Source organism: Caloenas nicobarica, chromosome Z (assembly GCF_036013445.1).
Source record: "Caloenas nicobarica isolate bCalNic1 chromosome Z, bCalNic1.hap1, whole genome shotgun sequence".
Lineage (NCBI taxonomy): Eukaryota > Metazoa > Chordata > Aves > Columbiformes > Columbidae > Caloenas > Caloenas nicobarica.
This window is the reverse complement of record NC_088284.1, coordinates 59,414,452-59,437,063: the sequence shown is the minus strand read 5'-3', so window position 1 is coordinate 59,437,063 and position 22,612 is coordinate 59,414,452.

Here is a 22,612-nt window from a genome sequence, read left to right as displayed (position 1 = left end):
AGGACCCACCAAGTCACATCGCTTAATTGGGGCAGAAGGGCATCTTAAGCAAATTTATCTACTTGAGAATGCTCTTTAGTGGAATATATTAATTGATTTTCCATTTGACAACAATAAACTACATTAATTTCTGCACCTGGTAGGACAGAAAAGTTCATGTCTCCTTATATGGTGATGGACGATGTGAAAGGTAAGGCCATAAAGCGTTGAGAGTAATGTTAAATCTTTCAAACCCTTACCATTGATTATTTAGGGTGAGAAAGTCTGGAAATCAGGGAGGAGGGACAGTGTTCTTTTGGAGACAGAAATGCAGACAAAGCTCACCAAAAACGAGAGAGATGTAATCAGTTATGTTTCTGGCTAGCGATGTACGCATACAAACATTACAGAATCACAGAATCACAGAATGTTAAGGATCGGAAAGAACCTCAAAAGATCATCTAGTCCAATCCCTCTGCCAGAGCAGGAACACCCAGATGAGGTTACACAGGAAGGCGTCCAGGCGGGTTTTGAATGTCTCCAGAGAAGGAGACTCCACAACCTCCCTGGGCAGCCTGTTCCAGTGCTCTGGCACCCTCACTGTGAAGAAGTTTCTTCTCATATTTAAGTGGAATCTCCTGTGTTCCAGTTTGTATCCATTGCCCCTTGTCCTATCATTGGTTGTCACCGAGAAGAGCCTGGCTCCATCCTCGTGACACTCACCCTTTATAAACATTAATGAGGTCACCCCTCAGTCTCCTCTTCTCCAAGCTAAAGAGACCCAGCTCCCTCAGCCTTAACTCATGAGGGAGATGCTTCACTCCCTTAATCATCTTCGTGGCTCTCTGCTCCCACGCCTTTTTGGCTCTTCTTGTGCACCTGAATGTGCAAGATCCCTGTCATGAGTGCACCTAGGAGCACTGTCAAACCAGATCTCACCACAGCCCTGGCACTTCTGAAGCCTGTTATTTGCAAACGTTTTGTCAGTGTTAAGGCACTCCGATGACTGGGCTTTGCTCTGCCTTTACCACTTCGAGTTAGCACAGATACATCATAACACATAATGTTTATACTGCAGTACAGTGTGCAGACTCTACTAAACCACATCCAGCCTTTCCTTTTACTGTTGCCACTAATCGAGCCAATAAATAATTGGATGGGTAGTTTACAAGGATAAGCATCCTCTCTGGGCCTCAGAGTGCCTACGCAGCTGGAAAAAAAGCTCAGTTAAAAAAATCAGGTCTCTCTATTTTCGTGAAGTGGAAACATTCCTCTCCTCATTTTGAGGATACATGTAGTGAAGAAATGAAAAGTTCACTACTCATTAAGAAATCATTGAGCTCTGGGGTCTCTTTTGGAAGCCAGACTAAGTAATTCAAAGAAATCTCTACTTTGTGCGGTAAAGATTAAAGTAACTGGTATGGGTACAGGAGTTTGTAAGATCCTGGGGAGGGATACGAAGGGGAAAGATTTCTTTCAAACTCATTAGTGGTTTTAAAGGCCAAAACTAAGCACGGATCTGTGCTGCTGCAAAATTAGTGAGACGCTTGATTTGAAAGTGAGAGAGAGTTTCTATTGCAGGCAACGCTTTTGCCTCCAAACCTGTGAGAATGGGGGTGAAAGCAAGCAGAACCCACAGCAGACCAGGGGCTGCACTGGGAGAACCCTTGCCGGGAGAGGAATCAAGGACTGCCCATGCTACCTGAGCAACCAGGTCAAACATGTCCCTGGTAATGAAGATCCATCCATTACCATAACATGCAGCCTAGCACTGTAGATCACTTTCATGGTCTCCAAAGAAGCTGAGCAGTTATCAGTAACGTTCAAAAATCCACTGGAAAGTCATTCATTTCACTTTATGGTCCTAATTAGCCATTTGTATAGTTCTATAATTAAATATGTTCCTTTCTCATCAAGTTTTTCACTTTAGTAATGATACCACTGTGCCACAAACAGGCCCCATGCTGTTTGGTTTGGGACTTATTCATAGCATTTAATTGGTCACCCAGTGGTTAGCCAATAACCCCTTCTATGGGAAGCAACACTCTGAATGCTGTTAATGGGCTAGAGGCACAGTGATTGCCTCCTGGTACCCAGCAGTACTGGGAATAAAGCAATTTCCTCCACTGTGTTGTGTGCCCAATAGCTAATCCTCTCCACTCCTGAAATGCACACTATTTGGTTATAAGTATTTGTACTGGCTTACTTACCGCTGGGTTGTTAATAGGCAGTGATTCTTCAATGCTCCTTCAGTGAAGTTACAGTCTGCTTGCTGACTGCTAATTAAAACAAGTTTGCACTCTAAGACTGCAACTTAAAGGTAGCAAGGTCATATTATTTAATGCAGCAGTCTTTTATTTAACAATGTTTATACAGTACTTATATGCACACATTTTGCAGACAGGCACAGTTATTATTGATCATGTCCATATAGTCAAAATGAGCCACAGACTAGTCTTTCCTTCCTTGGAGTATGCACTAGACTCTTGCTGTCTCTGGGACTGCACAGTTAAAAAGCAATGAGTACATGCAGGTCTCTCCTCCAGTGTATTTTCTCAGCTTAAAAAAAAAAAAAAAAAAAAAAAAAAATAGGAGCAGATGAGCTAACAATGTTCTAAAACGACTCAATCTCCCAGGAGTCTTCATAGAAATCAAAGCATATATTCATGAGCATTGGAGTAATTTTAAACCCAATAAGGTTAAGAGAGCAAAGTGGTTACGACTTGCAGAAACACATTTTATCTATTACTCTGTACTTCCATGCTACTTACTTCAAATCCAGTCTGAATAAGAACCCCCATCAACAGGATACCTGAGTTTAATACTCATCTCTTCTGTGTGACTATTCCTTTCTTTCTGCTTGTTTCCAGCAGAAGATAAGCTCTCTCCAGAAGATAGAATTGTCTACTGTTTATTTTACTTTCTACTTTACTAACATGAATGCCACAGAATAATACTTAGCCATACTGCTACTGAAATTAATAGCTGAGACAGAAGTAAGAAGTTACGCATTTTTAAATAGTTACTTAACAGTCTCTCACTTCTCCATACATTATAGTAGAAGTTCACTTATCTAGTGTCTCCAGCACAATGTAGGGCACTGCAATTTCAAGAAGGCTCTAGCACAACGCATACCTTAATCAGAAAGATTTTTGCAGATTTTATTTTTTTTAAATAATATATAAACCTGCACCTCAGCAACTGATTCAGTTTTTACAAAAAGCTAGTGATTAGGGAACAAATACTGTTCACCACCCTTACCCTTTACTTTTGATACACATATTCCGTGCCCGTCTGAACAGGAAAGCTTTCTCAAGTTTACATCAATGGAGAATATACTCAGAGTATTATACATCCTCTAGCTGCTCCCTGTTCCCCCGAAGAAAACAAAATTGAAGCAATTTTGTTTCTGCAGCATTGCCTTTTCTTAATAGCAGCCTTTATCTTCCAGGATTGACAGGCAGTATGCTCCTTAACATCAAACTGATTTTACAGTTCTGAAGGAGTTCATGAAACCTTGCTTCATCTTCCCAACCTGTGGAATGTAACTAATAGTTATTTAATCAATACCAAAAAAAAAGTAACCGAATCACTGGTGTGCTCAATATCCACAGTCATCCTGTACATGGGTAGCAATTCTTGCTTTGCTTTCAAGTTTCACTTGCCTGCATAATTTTTCTTCAGCCTCTTAATTTGTTTCTGTTTCACAGAACAATTAGAGCTCATTAGGCTCAAACTCAGATAGAACACATATTGCATACCTTTTAAGGCACAAAGGAACACTCCCAGGCTTTAGAGGAAGGCTGATGGTCAGGAACTGTGCAACCAATTGATTAGCCTGTGTTTTGCATATAAGGGAGTATTTTGCATATCTCTCTCCTGCTCTGATTTGGAAAACAGTTGTGCATGAAGGTAAATTCTCACACACTGCATCCTGTTCAACAGAACTGTTCATACGCAGAGGTGGTCGCGCAAGTTTCACCTGAATTTTGATAGACTGGGTGTACTGTAAAAAGAGTTTGTATAGACGTCATTCAATATTACTTTGAACAAAAAATATAGGATTACTTTCATAATGAACTTTACAAAATACAGCAGATAATATATTTTTATTTTATAGCAGATTCTCTTTGTAATTTATGCAGCATTCACAAGACCCAGCTGTGTATCGTGTGAGGATCCCTTTGTGCATTTTATGCATGTGCATGAAACTTAGCATATTTTTCAAAGTGTACAGAACAGATCCCTATTATGCTTTGTACTTTAAACAGAAAACTAGGGGGAGGGGGTGGATGGAGAAAGAAAGAGAGAGAAACGATGCTCTTTGCCCAAAGTTTACCTATCCACTACTCCAGACTTCCCAACAAATAACCTACTTGTTAAGTTTCCCTATACCAGTTCTCCTCCCAGCACTCACAATTCACCATCTGAAGATGTGGAAAATTTGTCTAATTATAAAAGGTGATTTTTCCAACTAATGTATTTTATGGCATTCCCTTTTACATCCCCCACACTCTCGCTGATCTCTAGAGCATCTCCCACTTCAGGTTAGTTGGGCAGAAAGCACACCTTTTCTGTCTCCTATCAGAAAAAAAAAATAAAAAAAGGAAATATTACTTGGTTCATAAAACTATGATTAGTTTTTTGGGAAAGTCAATAGAAATCTTTTGATTGGCTTCTTGAAGTCCTGAAACAGTTTCATACAAAATAGGACCAGCCACAGCTTGTATCTCTACAAAAGGTGTCATATTGTTCTAATTGTTTGACCTATGGATACTAAGGCTCAGAGAGATTAAATTAATTCACTATTGCCACACAGGAGTCTATTCGGAAGAGTGAAACAGGTGCTGTAACTACTGAATCTCAGACTACTCCCCACCCACCAAGCAATGCTTAAGGATCAATATTTTTGTCTAACAATGCAGTTCTCTATGTTCTCTTAAATGTTACTATGCTAGGCATTAGTATCTGCCATGATTAGATTTTTTGTCTTTGTAAATAGCAGATGAACATGTCACAACCCACATAAACACTGATTCCAGGAAGAGGAAGGAAGGTAAAGCCCTTTTAAAATGTAACCAAAACAACAGGTGCACTGCACAGGAATGGACTGATGCTCACAGAATATTAGAGACATACCATGGAAGTGAATACTTCTGAACCAGTTATGCATGAGCCAGCTCCAGTAGTCAAAGCACTGAATGCGGACTCAATCTGGGATTGCTGGAAGGTTTAGTGAACGTGATGGTGCTGCCACGACCTTGTACAGTCACTTAGAACCACACTGTGATGACTCACCGGCTTGAATGTCTCTTCACAGTAGTCTGCTGTTTGATGTAGGGATATTCTGCTGGCTAGAGTTGCATGATGGGGAAATAGCTGACAAACTCTGTATGCAGGAGAGAGTGTGTTCATCTGAGTGTGTTCAAAGACATCTGAAAACAAAAAGATAATTGGGTCCGGCTATGGCAGCAAGCTGGAGGAAAGTGTGCACCCTTGCTTTGCAGAAAAGAAACATGCTAAAGAAGTAGGCTTGAAGATTTGTTTGCAAGAAAACTGCCTGCCGTTATTTACTTCTACTTTGTTCAAACCAACAGGACTGGATGCACTCTCTGTAAATAAACTCAACTACACCAAAGGATATTCCAGGGTCATACAATCAATTTGCTCTACTAATGGAAACAAAGCCCCAATATTGGCTCTGTGGGCTAACGGGGAAACAATGTTATTATCACCTGGTTGGAAGAGTTAATTTACTGTGCCATGCATCATGATTTAATTATTCCTAATTGATCCTTAATAGATGGATGTCAAGTCTGGCCTTGCTCAACTTCAATTATAGCCATTTTGCAACCTTACTTTGTAGTGGAGCTTGGCAAATATCTGATGATTTCTGCCACTGTTTCTGTTTGAGCACTTCTAGATTTACTCAAGTGCTTCTTGAAAGTTTCGTGTGTCATGGCACCAGAGTTCAGATTATACAACAGATATTCTTTGGAGATGGTTTGTGACCATTGCCTGTTTATACAGTACTGAAGCTGTGTTGGTTGCTCTTCTGTCTGTAGGAGCTATTTATGTTCTAAGAGCAGATGGGTAAAAAAACATTCGTTTTGTAAGTTAAACATATTTGTGAATTAAACATTGTTTTTAATTGTCACTTGCTGGAATGTGCATGTAGGTAACCTTAAAACAAAGAAAGATAAATATGTTATTTTATTATGTAAGAAAATACCCTGAGATTAACTGTTTTTGTTGTCTCCCTTTTAACATTTTTGTTTACATTTTAAATAAATTAATAGTTCAAAACCTACTTAGGCTGGTTAGCCTTGTGATTGCTAGAAGATTAGTAAAATAGTATCTCAAGAGATTTAGATAAATTGAATAGGCAGAGAGTTTTCAAAGTACTTTTCTCTATTTTTTTACTTCCTCAATATGCTTTAACACCAGTTCAAGCTCAATCTTTTTTTTTTTTTTGAGAGAGAGAGAAAGAGCTAATAGTCATATTAAGCATTCTACACTACTGAAAATATGCTGAATTAAGACAAAAAATTAACAATCTTTTCTAAAACATCAGTAACTCCTCAGGTACTACCACAGAGAAAAGTCAGTGATGGCGCTTCATGGGGCACATGTTCATGAGGAAGCTACATCAGATTAGGTTTATAGTAACATTTCCTATCAACCAGCAGACCTGTGTCTATAGGCTAGATCAGCACCAACAAAATATGAAGTAAAAGTATGTCTGTTGCCCATCCTTTGAAAAGGTAGAGCCAGAAGAGCAAAAAGTAGGAAATGTTGAATAGTTAACTTTAAAAATGTAAGTAGTTCTCAAAGAACATAAATGATAACATAACTAGAAAATTAACATGGAAGAAGCATGTTTGAGAAAATTCAGTTACTTGAATTCTGTGAATATTTTTCTTATTTTTTCAAAAATGATTTTTTTCTTTTTTTTTTCATTTTTGGAACAGTTTTGGTTTTACTTTATAATGACTAACTTAGAAAGCCAAATTTTATACCAGATATCAATCATCAAGCCAGTTTAAATCATTTATCAGCAATCCTGGCTAACTGGGGAAGTCCTAGTTGACTGGAAGTTGGCTAATGTGACGCCCATCTGCAAGAAGGGCTGGAAGGAGGATGTGGGGAACTAGAGGTTCATCAGTCTGACCTCGGTGCTGGGGAAGATTAGTGACCAGATCATCTTGACTGCCATGCAGGAGAACCAGGTGATCAGGCCCAGTCAGCACGGATTTATGAAAGGCAGGTCCTGTTTGACTAACCTGGCCTCCTTCTGTGACAAGGTTACCCACTTAGTGGATGAAGGGAAAGCTCTGTGTGTTGTGTACTTACACTTCACTGAAGCCTTTGACACTGTTTCCCACAACATTCTCCCAGAGAAGCTGGCAGCTCATGGCTTGGATGGGCGTACTCTTCGCTGCTGGGTGGCTCGGCCCAAAGAGTTGTGATGAATGGAGTCAAATCTTATTGCTGGCCGGTCATAAATGGTGTTCCCCAGGGCTCAGTATTTGGCCCAGTTCTGTGTAATACCTTTATCAATGATTGGATGAGGGGATTGAGTGCACCCTCAGTAAGTTTGCAGATGACACCAAGGTGGATGGGACTGTTGGTCTGCTTGAGGGTAGGAAGGCCATACAGAGGGATAAGGACTGGCTGGATCATTGGCCTGAGGCCAATTGTATGAGGTTCAACAAGGCCAAGTGCTGGGTCCTGCATTTGGGTCACAACCACCGAGGCAGTGCTACAGGCTCAGGGAAGAGCCTCTGGAAAGTGGCCAGGTTGAAAAGGACCTGGCAGTGTTGGTCAATAGTCAGCTGAACATGAGCCGGCAGTGTGCCCAGGTGGCCCAACAGCATCCTGGCTTGTATCAGGAATAGTGTGGCCAGCAGGACCCGGGAACTGATCATCCTTCTGTACTCAGCACTGGTGAGGCTACACCTCAAATACTGGGCTCGGTTTTAGGCTTCTTGCTGCAAGAGAGACATTGAGGTTCTGGAGCGCGTCCAAAGAAGAGCAATAAAGTTGGTGAATAGTCTAGAGAACAAGTCTTGTGAGGAGCACTTGAGGTTATCTGGGTCATTTAGCCTGGGGAAAAGGAAGCTCAGAGGAGACCTTACTCCACAGCTACTTGAAAGAAGGTTATAGCGAGGTGGGTGTTGGTCTCTCATGTAGCAAGTGATAGGACAAGATGAAATGGCCTCAAGTTGCAGCAGTGGAGGCTGAGATCAGATATCAAGAAAAATTTCTTCCCAGAACCAGTTGTGAAGCACTTGGAACAGGCTGCCCAGGGAAGTGGTTGAGTCACTATCCCAGGACATGTTTACAAGACATGTAGATGTGGTGCTTAGGGACATGGTTTAGTGGTGGACTTAGCAGTGCTAGGTTAACAGTTGGAATCTATGATCTTAAAGGTATTTTCCAACATAAAAGATTCTGTGATTCTATTATCATATTTTACTGATAGGTGATATTAAGTATACACTAACCCAGTTATCTGATCAAAAGGAAGTTCAGAAGGTTCAGGTTTATTTTTAGTAATGTCCCAATAAAATTTCTTGCCATTTGTCAGCTAGTCAAATAGATGAACCTCTAAAGCACCAACAAATCAAAAATTTTGCTCCTAACAAGAGTGCAAATGCAGCTCGGAGTATTTTTACACAGAGATACCTGTGGATCTTGCTGAAAGAACTTCTTTTCCAAAAATATTTCTATTGTCAACAGAATGATGGATGAATTGAAGAAGAAAGAAAAGATTATTGTTTCAGAGAAAATGATCACCAGAAGATATAAGGTAACCATAGCCATATAATCTACAGTCACCTTGTCTCATTTATCACAAACTTGGTAAGCGTTAAGGAAGTAAAGTAACCATAACATAAAATATTTGAGTCAACAGTGTGGGCTTCTTTCACAGCTTTGGAAAAGGGACCTGCATTTATCCCTCACCAGCTTTATTGTAACACATAATGCACTCCTTGCTGTTACAGAAATACCAAACAGCTTTGATACCTCTATTACCTCTGCACACAGCCATCACAGCTTCGTGTCTCACATGGTAAGACATCCAATAAAGCCTTAAATACAGCCCTCCTCCACACCACAACTTCAAACACATTGGATAATGTATAAGCCAAGTATTTGTTGATCTATTACTTTCTGAATGGGCATTTCTGCCAGGGCTATGGCTGTCACGGGAAAATGCCATGATGGAAAAGATGTACTTTGCCTGAGTATTTGCTGTAGAGCATTAACCAAATGCACTACTGTCCTTGGATGATGTTGTCAAAATCTGAGAGGCAGAACTGTAATGGTGCTCAATACTCTTTTATTCCACTGGGGCCTGCAGACCACTGAAAGCATTAAACGGGAACAGCAAATGCCAAGGTGTGATCAGGGAGCTGAATCAAAGCTTCCCAAAGGTGGCTTCAGGCAGCAGAATTTCCTTGGAGCCCCTGGGAAAGACTAAACCTGCCTGTCTCTCCACAGAAACCTGTCTTCTCTCAGATGGTTTTGCCCAGAGCACACCAGGCCAAGGTTGAGCAGAATATTGCCATTGGATCCTCTTGTCATCAGCAAGTGAAATTGTCCTTTTGGCTTATAGGGTGTGGGGAGACAGTTCTACTTTGATGGAAATGGAACATGGCCAGATAAATAATCTATGGGATTTACCAGAGACAGGAAACCCTACCAAACCTTGTGTGCCCACAGAAGCATAGTCATTACGCTTGCATTGTGGGGACATAAAAATACTCATGCTTAGTTCAACCATTTAAATATTTCACATAGCTATTTGTATATATTGACTTTAACAAGGTTTCAATATTTCCAAAGAAGTGATCTGCATCACTGTTGATAACAGATCAGTTGCTTGAAGAACTTCTATTGTTGCACTGCCGGAAGAGTTTATCTTTGAAAGAACAGCCCGTACTTCACTGAAAAAAACCCATTACTCAGCAGGCATCTCACTCAGGCCCACACGGACTAAAAAAAAATGTTCCAGAGCTGAAATATTACAGCTTGTTTGCACCTGAAGGTACCAAAAAGTGATTTACTGTTGGCAGGTTTACCCACAAAAAATCAATTTGAATGTTTATTGGGAACTGTACCAGTGCTAGCATGTCTCACTTGGGAATAATGTAACCGGCAATGCCACATAAAACACTGACTGAAAAGCAGTGTAGAGGCAAGCTTTCCATTCTCTAAACATATCCCATGTGAAAGAGGGTTAGGAGGCAGGCAGCTGGTATGGAAGGATTTGCCATGAATAGAATATGAAAAGGCATGGCAGAGGAGATAAATTGACAGACATTTATTTCTTTCATGCTCTCTCAAACAAATGCACACCATATTTTTATCTTCCTCATTAATGTTGCTGCATTTTCATAAAAATAGGAAAGGAGTAGTAGGACAGGGAAAATTCTGTCCTACTTTACATTGAACATCAAGGAAGCTCTGAAGCTTGTATGAGGGACTTGTACCTACTGCTTGCATGGAAAAATATCAAATCTGCATCTTATCTTCTCTCCAGTGCATCAAGCTGGGGGCTTATCCACTGCCCTCCAGCGATGAAGCCTTTTATAATGGTACACATCAGTTAAATTAGGATCTTCGCAGATCCATGCCCACTGGCCAGATCCAAAGTCCTTTAAAATCAATGAACAGATTCAGGCCAGCACTGCTGTCTCTTGACAGCTTTTCTGTGTTGGGGAAAGAGCACAGGCTAAAGAGTTGTGCTGGCAATCATCAGACTGCCTACCCCATCTGAATAACTTGGAGAGAGCCAACAGCCAAATGCTTAATTAAAAAAAAAAAAAAAAAGCAAACATGAAAAACGAAACCCACAGGGAAACCTCTAGTTATATCTGTTAGATAGATCCAGACAAGTTTTTCTCAACACCAAGAGCAAATTATTCTCAGTATTACAAGCCATTCCAGAGGATTTGCAAAACTAGATCAGCAGTTCATCTAATCTAGCATCCTCCTCCTAGTTCTGCTGGATATTTCAGAGCAACTGCACAATTACACAATTCATCTAATCATATATATCTACACAACTGGGAATCCTTTTTTTCCCCCTGCCCAGCTGGTAATCAGCATATGCCCTGAAGCATGAGGATTGGTTGGAGAGAAGATAAAAGCAGAGAAGAAATAATAATGTAACTTATTTGAAGTATTGCTTTAGACTCTAATGGATCCCACCACAAATTAATTCTTCCTAGTACAAATGCCCTGTGGCAATGCTCTGAACTACATGAGGATCGGCTGTGTCGTGCACCTAAATGGTGGGTGCAGAGGTGCTAGATTTTAAAGGAAGGATTACTTGGTATTTATATCTAGGACACTGTTTTGGTGCTGACAGAGAACAGTGGGATCGTATCTTTGATGCCTGGGAAATAATTGTACTCCTCAGTAGTTTCACTGCCTACACCACTGGATATCCCAAGTTTTGTGCCCTTATTCTTTATTCAGCTCACTAGTAAACTGATTCGTAAGACCAGAAAAACAGAGTGCCTAGAAACAGAATGGTAAATTCTATTTCGACCTGTGCTCTCTTCCTTAACAGTGTCAATGAAATCAGAGAAATGAAGCAGCATGCCTTGTCCCATCATGGGATTGGCATTTGCAGATTGGTAAACATCATGCTTACCTTTAGGCATTCTGCAGGACAGTACTTGAGGTACCAGGTGAAGCAAAAACCACAGCACCAGCATCATCTTGAACATCTCTGTTAGCTGTTTTTACATTTCAAAGCCAGCAGAGCAGCCTGTGGGAAGTGGACTGACAGAAAGGTTTGGCCATTAGCAGACTCTTTTGTGCTATTACCTCTTTTATTATGTTTGAGAAAGGTTGTTGTTTTTTTTTTTTTTTTTTCCTAAGGCTGTAACAGCCTGCAGCAGAAGCCTAGAGAAAGCAGGCATCACCAAGATAGGGCAACAAGGATGAGTGATGAATTGCACTGACATGTTTGTGTTGATAGGATCTTATGAAAAATGTAGAGAAAGAAGGCCAAGGGCGAGTCACTGCCTCCATGTTCAATAGCCAGAGAGTGTTTGCGCTAACTAAATATCTGTGCTTGAATAGTGGAAGTGAAGCTGAGGGACACATGTACGGAAAGCTGTTCATGCTGATGTCTGCTTTCTATGCTGTCTTCCAAGACTACGTGCTTTGTAGAAATAGTAATGAGAAACTGGCAATAATAGAACAGCTATGAAATGGAGAATACAGGTTGCATGAGATTATAGGTTGCCATTTATTGCAATTGAACAACAAAAAGATACCAGGTAAGGAAAAGGGAGTTGAATGCAGAGTTTATGTGTCTAGATATGGGACTCTCTGCTATGTTTCATCTTTACTGTTAGACATACTTACTACCTTCTACTTGCTAATAATCATTTTAAGCACAAAACCCCAAAACAAATAAGGTTAGATTGCAGCATGCAGCTTCAGTCTCACTGCAGGTCAGGAACAGTACAAGTTACTGTCATCAAAGATCACTCAGAGATAGCTGGAACGTTAAGCCCTGCAGAGTCTGGTTCACAAATTTACAAAAGAAAATTTCAAAGTAAAACCAGAATTCAAGTAAAATGATCCAAAGTACATAGAGGTCAGTTGTACTAGTCAATTGCTAGTTTCACAGGAGGCGTGAACGGAGTTTAATTTAAAAGGACCTCTTTTCTGTTGAGGACTACTTTGTAACGACCACTTCCATGTGGGCTTTTGCTCTACAGAAGATCAAGAGAGATTTTCTGTCTTAAAGTTTTGTTTGATCACTTGGGATAAACTGACCCGATCCTCTTTTTCTTGTTGGAAGCATTAGATTCAATTGCTCCACGAAGCAGCAATCCCTCACAAACTTTCTGGAAATGTACAGATGCCAGCAAAGTTTGCAGTACATCACACATTCTGGATCTGCTGGACTTACTGTGCATGTACACATCAGAAGTGTATCACATAAACAGCAGGATTGATGTATTATGGATGCACTGAACTTACTGTGCTTGCACTGTATATTCCTGTCCAGAATTTCCTGAATGAAAATGAGAGGGTTGAGGAGGAAGGTGTGGAGAGGTTGCGGCACTGGGTCTTTAAATTGTCAGTCCATTCTTTATGGATATAGACGTTAGTGGAACTGTGCAGCTGATGCTCTCCAGTGTTCTTCACCAAGTTTAAATCATAGAATAGAACCATAGAATAATTTCAGTTAGAAAAGATCCTCAGGATCATTGAGTCCAACCATAACCTAACCTAAATCTAGCACTAAACCATGTCCCTAAGAACCTCATCTAAATGCCCTTCAAACACCTCCAAAGATGGTGACTCCACTACTTCCCTGGGCAGCCTGTTCCAATGCCTGACAACCCCTTCCATGAAGTATTTGTTTCTAATATCCAATCTAAACCTCCCCTGGTGCAACTTGAGGCCATTTCCTCTTGTCCTCCAGCATCAAATTGTTATTGCTGGACAAAAATATCTGGCACCAGAAACTGAATTCTCTCAAAGAAATGCAGAGTAATCAAAAAAAAAAAAAAAAAAAAAAAAGTGCTCAACAATATAACAACATGCCTGTTCACTAGCTGACTAATTTTTCCACTGCTGTATATTTTCATTTTGGTTTTTATTCTAAGTGATTAAGCCTCTAGTCATTGTAAACCAGACAGAAATATTGATTAAATTCCAATCCAGGTCCATATTTGACATTATTTTTTGAATGCCATTATGCACATTTTCCCAGTGCTGGAATCACAGGAGGGAGAATATGTGAAATTTGGTAATGTTCATTTTCGCACAGATGCTAGCTGAAAAGAAAATAAAACATCTGTGGGGAAGAAGCACAGAATGAGGCAGATGGAAGAAAGAGCATATGTTACCTATACAGTTCTGTCCCTAATTGGATTTCTGATTCCCCTTTGGTATCTCTACATCTGAGTTTAAGTAGGAAATTGAAATAATTTTTCCACTGCTTCTCTCTCATACTGTCACAAGAGAGAATCTTTCCAAAATTCATGCCTTCCTTTTAAAACAAGTTCAGTTAAAATCACCAGAAAACATGAAAAGTTCTGGTAGTTTGTTGTGCTTTCGTTATTTATCCCGATGTTTCTGCTCGCCGCCAAACTGAAATATACAGACATCCTTGCGGCTGACTGCTCCTTTGCATAGCTCTTTTCTGTGTATCCAGATAATACACATGTGCATCAATATCTGGGACATCCTCAGATACCAAGACATTGTTTCTGTTCAAGGCTAAATCTAGTTTGGGAGAAAAAAACTAACAAATCTTCATATTGTGAATTTCTTGCCATCTTCAAAGAGCACACTTAGGTTGCTTCCATCCGATAGTCATCTTTTTTCTCTCTCCAGTTTAATAGGCATCACGATTTACTGATATCTGTGTCCACATTTCAGACGACAACATTTGCAAAGATCTCCTCTTAGGATAGTGATTGCTCCCACTTGCACATATTATTTTTTGATGACACCTAGTAAACTTGTTGCATTTCCTATGAGCTCTAAAAGTGCACTTGCTATACTTCTGCAGCCTCATTTATTAGACTTGATCCTGAATGCCAATTTTCTGGATAGTTTTGTGCAAGATGACAATGATGATGCTATTTGTTATCCTCCAAACTAACACTTTAGAAACATCTTTATGAAGTTGTCTTGACAAAAGGGCTTAAGAAAATGTATGTTGTACCTGAGATTCTAATTGAGACTCTTTCACAACAAATTAAATTATAGAAATGAAGCCACACTGCAGTCTGACGTAGCAAAATAAAGCAGGAGACAAATCTAAGTTTTTTCAAAACTCAGCTTAGAGCCTCTCACAAAACTTATGTTGTTGGTGCTGATCTGGGAAAAAATACCCAAATATTCATTCATAATAATAAAGACGTTTAACTTTTTGAGCAGCCCTCCAGGCCAAATGTCACCTAAAAGCACAGGCATCACTGGAATCACACCTGAGATCTACTTTAAGGCCTGAGAGGGTAACAGGCTGTGTTCTGACCTCATAGAGATCAGGAAGAACTTGAGGGCAATTTCATTTACAGGCAGTAAAGATATTTATACAGATATTGGCTGTCACTGTAACTAGAAGTAAAGCTACAGCTGTTCTGCAATCAGAATACAGCATTGTATTTAACTTCTAATTAAAATACCAAAATTTTATTTTGTTTTGATTTGGTAGTGAAAAAGCCCAGGATTTGGTCTGTTTCTAATATAACTATTTTTTAACATCTAATAGAGAATGAAGAACACTTTCACAACGTGATTCAGGATATTGTCAGTACATTAGAAGGTGCTTCAAGAAGAATTAATACGTTAAAATATCTGTCTTTGGAGGCAAAAATATTAGAATGGATAGCTGCACTGTTTTAAAAAGAGTTCTACATTCAAAATGTGTTTATAGGTATCCTATGATGAAGAGGATGATACCTCTACCATACTGTTGGTTATAGCTTGCTTTACCCTCTGTACCCTTTAGAGATGTGGTACGTACAGAGGATTTCTGAAGCCCTTTCAGCCTGATTTGGTGGTGGCATGCCTAAAGCCCCCCTTTTAAGAACATTAATCGCAGTGGGACATTATTATAATAAAAGGAAAAATACTTATTTTCCTAAAGTAATAACACTGGAAAGGAAAGCACAGATATTGCCTTAGAACAGCTACAAGCTGTTGATCCCTACAGCACACATGGCAGTGCCTTCTCCAAAAGATATTCAAGAACAAATACCCAAAATTCAATAGAAGGTTCCTTCTTTTAAGTGAAAGACTAAATTTATATGCAAGATGTGAACAAATGGACACCCTTTTCTTTATGTATATATCAACGTTCAGTTACAATCTTTTTTCCAGAACTACTTTGTAGTGTATAACCCTGGCTGTTGCTTGCCTCTCTCCATAATTGCTACTTCATAGTTGTCAGCATTTATTATAGTACATCACCAGTGCAATGCATTCATGACCTGGAATAATGACCCTCTAATAGAATCAGGGGACATTTAAAGTTCCTCTTTTCATATAGTTTGCAGTCTCTTATGAGCAGAACAATCAAAATTCATTGCCTAAAGGATCTTCTGTTGTCGGACATTCAGACTCATTTGCAATCATCATTGGTCTGGGCTAGTCCTAGGTGCTACAGAAACTATGAAGCTCAAGTTGACCCTGGTCAGTGTGTCGCCTTGGCCTTTTGAGAAAGGAATATTAGTGACAAAACTCCAATGCTGAAAACTATGTTTGCACAAAGTACCACCTTGCTGATATGAAGCATGACCATAATTGCTACATATTCACAATGTAATAACTAGTGTAACAGTTCCTACAATAAACTCTCCCAGAAATGGCATATATTCAGCACACTTATGTTCATTCTAGTAAAACACTGAAAACCATTAGTGCTAGTTTTAAAAAAACATAGCTAAATATTCAGGGTGGTATGTAGTGAAGCTGGGTTCTCTGGGCTATGTAGTAAAATATGCTTTCACAGTCTAAACCAGCAAATAAATCACATGTAATGTTACAAAGCCAAGCAGCAGAAAGGAGCTGTCATGGATTGACCACAACCTCCATTCCTCTTCTCCCCTGCACCGCTTCGGGGCAGGGAGATGTAGAAGAGTTGGGAATGAAGGAATTAAGTTGAGCCTGAGGTAGGCTGTAAGAGGAAGATAGGTTTAGTTTTGTCTTTGTTTCTCAATATCCTACTCTACTTTTAATTGAGAATAAATTATTTTTTCCCAAGTCTGTTCTGCTTGTGATGGTAATTGGTATATGATCTTCCTGTCTTTCTCTTGAACCACAAGCTTTGTGTTCTCATTTTCTCCTCTTGTCCAGCAAAAGAGAAGGAGAAAGCAAGCAGCAGGGTGGGCATCTAGCAGCCAGCCACAGTTAAACCACCACAATATCCTTTGCTTTCTAGGAACACAGATGGCTGGCCAAGACCAGAGAGCTTCCAACAAGCATTGATATAGACAGCCTCGACACCTTGGAGGTTTTCTGCCAGTTCCCTCATCTGAATTTACTCACTGAGATTACTATTAATGAGAAAAAGGTTTTGGCGTTTCTTCAAGTATTGTGTGTACAGCCTTCGCTGTTCTTTTTAACAGGACTACCTTGCAGTCTTACTATCAAGTGACTATCCCGATATTACATTATTAACTTTCTTCAACTGCGTTATGATTCTCAAGTGGCTTGGGCAGTTATAGATGAAGCTTTATGGGAGGTACTTCTTTCCAAAGCTTTGCTTGATAGGCCTAAAACATAAGGAGAAAAAAAATGTTCACGTAGGCAAAACACACAAGTGTCCAAATATGTTTTTCAAATTACATCCAGAGTGACTAGATAAATGTGACACACACTCCCTTTTCCCCAACTGTCAAGCAAAAAAAGGAATGCTTCTCAGGTTGCTTAGACAGAGTACTCAAAACCTGTGCTTACCTATATTCTGTGTAAATATAGTAATCTATCAAAAGACTCTTATTACAGCAGGATAGAGAAGTATATAAATGCTCATATACACACCATTTTCACTATTTCTACCCTCTTTTCTAAGAGGCAGAACGAACATCAATAGTTTACTGTTTTCAACAGATATAACAGTTCTATTTTCATCTAAACTGACTTCAGCAGGCAATCACTTGAGAAAAATATGCCATAATGCCTGCAAAAAACATTTTTGTTGAGCAAACCACATTCTCACAGTCACAGGTCTACTACAAGTGGAAGAGAGCGAGCAAATGAAATCACAAACCCCAGCTCCTCTCTATAACATATAGTTCACACATTGAAGACCAATGCTACAATCTTATTGGTACATATAAATAAGGTGTTGTCAGAGCTGCCAGATCCATCACGGAGCTTAGCTGTGGTAATACTGACTATTCCCATGCCCAAAATCTTTGTGCCTCACTACAGACAGGAATCCCTGTACCTGGGAGATGGTGTGCAGGGATTAAATAACACTGCATGGGTAGGAGCTGCAATGAGGGCACCATCTTCAGGAACCAGTTGCATGGGAAGCTGCATAAATAAAGAAGGAATGTAATCTAAGGGGATGACTTCCTCAGAGGGAAGATTTCCTTTAGCAATGAGAGAGAAATTCTAGCAAACTTCTGAAGTCACTGAATAAACTGTTGAGAAGCAGGAACACAGTTCTTATCTCTCTCGTTGATTTATACAATGTTGCATAAAACATTGGTTATTATTTTGAAGAAACTGCCAAGCAGACAACTCATAGCTATTTCATCACCTACTGTAGTGTAGTTTGCAGATGGTTTGCTCATAGAGAGAACTTCTCCCTCCTTGACCTTTATTGAAGCTTGTTTGTAATGTAATATTTGTAGTTTGAGAACACTCTAAACAAGCAAAATACTAACCACTACTTCTTTTTGCTGATTTGAAAATAATCCTAAACAGAGAAAATATACAAATTTTTTACTATGGAAAGCTTCCAAATTCTTGATTCCTAAAATAAGTGATGTTCCTCAGGGGTCCATACTGGGACCAGTACTGTTCAATATCTTCATCAGCAACATTGACAGTGGGATCAAGTGCACCCTCAGCAAGTTTGCTGATGACATCAAGCTGAGCTCTGCAGTTGACAAACTTGAGGGATGGGCTGCCATCCAAACGGACCTGGACAGGATTGATAAGTGGGCCTGCGTGAACCTCATAGGGTTAAACAAGGCCAAGTGCAAGGTCCTGCACCTGGGTCAGGGCAACCCTGGTATCAATACAGGCTGGGGGATGAAGGGATTGAAAGCAGCCCTGCAGAGAAGGACTTGGGAGTACTGGTGAATGAAAGATTGGACATGAGCTGGCGATGTGCTCCTGCAGCCCAGAAGACCAATGGTATCTTGGGCTGCATCAAAAGGAGCGTGGCCAGCAGCCTGAGGGAGGTGATTCTGCCCCTCTAGTCCACTCTGGTGAGACACCACCTGGAGTCCTGTGTCCAGCTCTGGAGCTCTCAGTACAGGGAAGACATGGACTTGCCGGAGAGGGTCCAGAGGAGGAACACCAAGATGATAAGGATGGAATACCTCTCATATGAGGTCAGGCTGAGAGAGTTGTGGTTGCTCAGCTTGGAGAAGGCTCTGGGGAGACCTTACTGAGGCCTTTCAGTACTTAAAAAAGTGGCCTGTAAGAAAGATGGCATCAGACTTTTAAGCAGGGCCTGCAACAACAGGGCAAGTGATAACGGTTTTAAACTAAAAAAGGGGAGATTCAGGCTAGACATGAGGAAGAAACTTTTTACAATGAGCGTGGCGAAACAGTGGCACAGGTTGCCCATAGAGGTGGTAGAGGCCCCATCCCTCGAAACACTCAAGGCCAGGCTGGACAGGGCTCTGAGCAACCTGATCTAGTCGAAGATGTCCCTGGTCATTGCAGAGGGGTTGGACTAGATCACCTTTGAAGGTCCCTTCCACCCAAACTATCCTAAGATTCTGTGATTCCATGGGTGGTGAGGTGGACATGCTAGAAGGGAGAGCCATCTTTCAGAGACCTGGACAGGCTGGAAGAGTGGGCAAGCTAGAACCATATGAAGTTCAACAAAGGCAAGTTCAAAGTCCTGCATCTGGGATGACATAACCAAAGAGCCCAGCACAGACCATGATCTCTGTGGCTGAGAGCAGCCTTGCTCAGAGGGACCTGGGGGTCCCAGTGGATAACAAGCTGTACGTAAGTCAGCAGGGTGCCCCTGCAGCAACCAAGGCAAATTGGATCTTGAGCTGCATCCTCAGAGGCATCACTTGCAGAGATATGGATGTGATCATCCCATACTTCCTAGCACTTACCAGGCTGCACCTGGAGCATTGGGTGCAGTTCTGGGCCCCACAGTTAAAAAAAAAGACATGAACACACTGCAGAGGGCTAAGGAGGAACAGGAAAATGATCAATAGGCTAGAGAACCTACCCTGTGGGGAAAAACTGAAGGAATTAGTTGTTTTTTTTTTTTCTGCTGGAGAAGAGAAGGCTCAGGTGGGATCTCACCATGGTATTCCAGTACTTAAAGAGTAGCTACAAAAAGGACAGAGGCTCTACCTTCACAAGGAGCCACATGGAGAGACAAAGGGTAATGGGTACAACCTGCATCGGGAGAGGTTTCATCTTGATTTAAGAAATAGATTTTTTACACTGAGAACAATCAATCACTGGAACAACCTCCCAGGGATGTGGTAGAGTGTCTGTCACTGGAGGTTTTCAAGATGCAACTGGACAGGGTGGCTACGGAATCTTACCTAGGCTCCCTTTCCCATGAAAGGCTGGACCAGATGATCTCTTGAGGTCCTTTTCAGCTTAGGTTGTTCTATGGTTCTATGATTCTATGAAATCTATCACAAAAAGTATAAATACTTTTCAGATTCAAAAAGTTTTTTCCTATCTTTAGTCACAACTTTAATGGGAAAAAAAACACCTAGGCCCTGATCAAATGACCAATTTTAGGAAACCTTCTGATGTTACTCACAATAAGAATGTGCATTTCAACCACATGTGGCCAAAGTATTCCTTTTAAGGCACTGGAAGAGGCTGTCTTGTCTTCCTAAACAAACTAGGCCTTTCAGTGTGTTTCAATGACCAGAATGTAGTGACTAAGTGGAATGAGAGACGTTAAAATATTATGTGTCTTTTTGAAGAGAAGCAACGTTTATTAGGAAGCAAAAATGCATTTGCATAGTCAAATTGCCAGTTTAGTCCCAGATACTGCATGCATTCTGGCCCCAGCTAAAATACACGTGTATATATAAAAGATTGTGATCTCAAATATGTCTTTACTACCCCCATTTCAGTTAAAGAAATTGATATGCAGATAGATTTTTCTGACATATGTAACAGTCATTTGTTCCTTCATTTCAGCAAAATAAAAGGTAGGGTTTTCCACAAGCAAGTTTTGTTCCCTACCCAAACTTCTGTTGATCTTATTTACCCATCTGATCTTCCTGGTTAACATAGTCCTTTGACTCAAAATATCTATCTCAGTGGGAGAAAGGCCTGCAGAGAAAAATATTTATTAGTAGTAGTTCATTATTTGGTTTAAGTGAAGATTTAAATATCTGGAAGGAGTATTAACTTCCAATAATTTTCCAGAAATCACTAAAAAGTTATTAGTAATAAGGTAATTAAAGGTATTTGTTATAATTCATTTGACAATTTCAGTCTTCTCAAAAAAATAAAAGGAAGTCATTTCACGCTTTTTACTGATAACATTTGAGCAAAATACAAATAGAAACAGTATAATAATATAATAATGATGCTCTGATTCTAGCAAATTAAGTAAGATGTTTCTTTTTTGGTGGCTTTTTGTTTGTTTTTAACCTGGGAATAATAAACATTTTATGTTGTCACAAAGGCACTACAAAACCAGACACAACAGTAACAAACTCAGAGTAAACTTTGTTCTAACCAAAATAGTTCAGCAGAAAACCAAACTAGAAACAAATTTTATTGAAATCATGCAGCACTCCAACAACATTCTAACCACAGGTTCAGGATACCGACTGGGAATTAAGTACTACACAGCAAACGCACAAGACACAATGAATTACCAAAGCTCCAAATGAGGATTCAAAGCGCACACTCACTCACAAAGGAGGTTGCCCAAGGGTAACCCAGAAGATATAATCACTTACCAATAAGGTGAGAGCACTGAAGGACAGTACAGAAGATGCAATCGCTCACCAAAAGGGTGAGAGCACTCAAGCTCAAAGAGTTTCCTTAGGCTGCATCCCAACCCAAGGGGTGACTCCCAAACCGCACACCCCCTCCTCCAAGGAGGACCAACCCAAATGGTGTCTCCAGTGGGCCTCCACTGATAACCTTAGATGGAAATCTGATCTTTGGTCATAAATGGTCAATGGTCTAGATGCTTCTCTCAACTGAGCTGTTTCATTGGCCAGGCGCCCTGTCTGTTGACCAGGGTCCTTGCCTCTCCTGTCCCCTGATCAGGGAGGAGCTGTACAGGACCACCTGCACTGTGCAGGATCCATTGGTCAGAGAAGGAGAGGGGTGAGAAGTGTAGCTGCTACGTATGCGTTTACACTAAACCATTACTCTGTGTGCTGGGCTGAACATTAACAAGATGTATAGCCATCCAGTTAGAAGGATATGCAGAACTCTTGGGAATGAACTGAGTATTCAAAGAGAAAATAAAAATAAATAATTAAATAATAATAAAACCCCACCCAACCAACCCAAAAACCAACCAACCAACCCAAACCCCCAAAATTACTCTAAGTCATACAAAAAGCTCTAGCAAACTAACTCTGAGATTTATATTTTTGCTCATTACACCACATTTATAACTAAGATAGAATTCTGCTAGCCTAAAAGCATAACAGCATTTTAGTTTTTGGTTTTCACTCTTTCATGTGTTTTTGTTTGTTTGTGGTTTTTGTCTGTTTGTTTTGTTTATATATATATATTAAAAAATATATAAATATATATATATATAAAGTTTTGAAACTACTATGTGCAATAATGTAGAGAGTTGGCAGCCAATGAGAAGACATGATATTTCTCCTAACAGGTAAACAGTCTTGGTTGAGTCAATCCCTGCATTTCCCAGGAACTGAGGAATTTAAAGTTTGCCTCTTGAAGAGAGGCAGAGAATGGTTACAACAGC